The sequence below is a fragment of the Sinocyclocheilus anshuiensis genome, unplaced genomic scaffold, assembly GCF_001515605.1.
Source record: "Sinocyclocheilus anshuiensis isolate Anshui unplaced genomic scaffold, SAMN03320099.WGS_v1.1 scaffold534, whole genome shotgun sequence".
Lineage (NCBI taxonomy): Eukaryota > Metazoa > Chordata > Actinopteri > Cypriniformes > Cyprinidae > Sinocyclocheilus > Sinocyclocheilus anshuiensis.
The window spans coordinates 1,229,558-1,232,676 of NW_015547712.1; the positions used below are offsets into that span (position 1 = coordinate 1,229,558).

Consider the following 3,119-nt stretch of genomic DNA (forward strand, 5'->3'; position numbering starts at 1 on the left):
TGAAAATCTAAAAATGCAGAAAGTTTCCTGTAAGGGGTAGGTTTAGGTGTAGGGCGATAAAAAATACGGTTTTATAAAAACCATTACGCCTATGGAATGTCCCCACAATTCACAAAAACAAACGTGTGTGTGTGTGTGTCTGTATATATATAAACATGTATAGATAGATAGATAGATGTACACACAAAAATACATAACAGTGTGTGTGTGTATATATATATATATTTTATTTATTTATTTATTTTTATTTTTTTTATTTAGTCATTTATCAGACGCTTTTATCCAAAGCGAATATATATATATATATTACAGTTATATGATATTTTATTTCTGTATGTTTTTTGTTTCGTTTCGCTTTTTTCTTTTTTGTTCATTATTTTGTGTTATGATTTGTTTTTTACTGTTTCAATTTACATGAGAAGCCTATAACAGGTTCTTTTTGTGCCAACTTACCCCATTTAGTGTGACGACATCCCTTTTGCCTTGTTGATTTATGATTTTTGGATTTAAAAAATCCTTCAGATTTACATTGAAGGAGCCATATATAAAGGGATTTTTTAACTTGATCTAGTAAAAACCACCTGGCAAATAGATAAAACAATAATAAAAAAAAAACATTTTCCCAACCATATTGCAGGAAGTATCACAATCTAGTTTTATTTGTGTTTATGTGCATGGTGACCATGCAACTGAGAACTTTGCTTGTCTCTGACTTCATTGTGAGTACGGGCAGCTTTCAGGAAGCGCTTCATCAGATTGCACTTAGCGATTCCATTTCCTACTGAAGGAGTTCCTCTGACACGGGCCCACGAGAGCCGGCTGGCAGCGCTACAGCGCTTTGGAGTTGTCAGTGACAGAGATGGTGTCTTAAATCAGCCTGTGTGACTCAATATTCTCTCTGGACTTTAGGGTCTGTCTAAACATTTCAGGTTTGTGGAGGAAGTCCACATGTGGGTGAGCAGAAAGAGAAGAGTGGCATGTGTTTAGACTCACAATGCATTTTGCAAATAATGAGCTGTCATAATGTGGAGGCACCACGCAATACCATGGTTTGCGTTTATGGACACTTGGAAACGGTGTGGCAGCGGTTTGTGAAAACAAACGTGTCTGGTTTCGTTCATGCCCGCAGGAATGAGTGGCCCAGTGTTGAATCATGGGCCGCAGTTAGCGTCTGAGCTAATGACCTGACGCACAGAGATAAGACATGGTGCATGACATCAGCGCTCCAATTCTGCACCGCCATGTGAGAAACAACAACAAGCTCGTGCTCGTACCGTCGGGCCACGCCGTCGTCATAACAACAAAACAGAGGCCAATTGTTTAGGTGGTTTGTTTAGTTCACTGAAATGTGTTTAGTTTATTTTTAACAAAAAGCATGTAGGCCCTAAATGTCATCTAACATCGCTGTTAAATGAGTTTACTAAAACATGCGCCTACGAAAAAGTACATGGCATGCTAAGGTATTTGTTAAAGTACTTGGAGAACTATGTAAATACATTGAATATGAATCATTCAGTACTATAGTATATCAAAGTACTATGGTTTTAGAACATGCGGCATGGTAGTACCATGGTATTTGAATATGATGTAATTTGTTTCTATGGCATATGTTAAAGTACCATGGTATTACCATAGTTTTGAACATGTATCATGGTAGTACCATGATATTTTTGAAGTCTAATTAAAGTATGTGTATAGGACCATGACATGACCAATGCACATGGTAATAACTTGCTATTTGAATATGGTTATCATTGAGTACCATAGTATATATCAGAGTAAAATGGTATCATAATGTGTTTGGGCTTGTACTGTACCATGGTATTCTTTGCAGTTTTTTTTGAGAGCAATGTACTGTAAATATCATAGTATGAGTATGATACACTACTGTTCAAAAGTTTAAGAAATAAGAAATTAATACTTTTATTCATCAAGGATGCATTAAATTGATCAAAAGTGACAATAAAGACAATTATAATATTACAAAGATTTCTGTTTCAAACAAATGCTGTTCTTTTCATCAAAAAAACGTTGCTTTCATTTAAAAAAAAAGTATCATGGTTTCCAAAAAAGCACAACTGCTTTCAACATTGATAATAATCAGAAATGTTTCTTAAGCAGCAAATTAGCATATTCTGATGATTTCTGAAGGATCATGTGACACTGAAGACTGGAGTTATGATGCTGAAAATGCAGCTTTGCATCACAGGAATAAATTACATTTTAAAATATATTCAAATAGAAAACTGTTATTTTAAATATTTAAAATATTTCACAATATTACTGTTTTTACTGTATTTTTGATTGAATAAATGTAGCCTTGGTGAGCAAAAGAGACTTCTTTTAAAATCTTTAATATATATTTTTTAAATCCTTACAGTAAAACGTTTGAACGGTAGTGTAATCCTTTGATTATCATCACTTTACCATGGTACATCCACAGTACTTTTTAAGTAGGGGTAGATAGTTGATATAGTGATGTAGTAGTCAGATTTTATGTCCATAGGAATCGGCTTCTTAATGGCATGCAAGAGTAAGTTTGCAAGCAGTGTGTTTGTTTTTAAAGGAGTTGTTGCATATGAGCTGTGACATTGGGCATGTATAAAATGTTAAACTCTTCACCTGTTAGTACTCAAGGCTGTATAGCGTCAGTCTTCACTCCTTCAGGAAGGGTGTGTGTCTCTAAAAATGACACAGTCGTGGGACGCAGAATTAACATTATATCATTACAACCAAAGCAGGCTCTGTGGTGAGATCATCTCTCTGCTGCAGCCCACACCTATTGTCAGAAAAAAATGTGGCGGCGAGCCAAAAGCATTACTGCAGACGCTGAGAGATCTGGGGTCGCTCATGGCTTTGTGCTTTTTTTGCAAAGCAGAAATCATAGATATCTTTTTTTCTGATGGATTTGTTGTGACATAGTACGTTTAGTTTATTCTTTAATCCAAAGTGATTTGAGTTAATTCAAAGGAACAGTTCACCCAAAAAATGAAAATCAGCTGAAAATGTACTCTCCCTGCAGGCCATGCAAGATATAGATGAGTTTGTTTCTTAATGGGAACAGATTTGGAGAAATGTAGCATTACACCACTTGCTCAGCAATGGATGCTCTGCAGTGA

General features: G+C 35.4%; 1 protein-coding gene across 1 annotated transcript in view; it reads left to right on the forward strand.

Annotated features, from left to right (window-relative positions):
* Positions 1–3,119, forward strand: part of LOC107704072 (filamin-A-interacting protein 1-like) — a 33,731-nt gene that overhangs the window by 2,742 nt on the left and 27,870 nt on the right. The window lies entirely within an intron of this gene.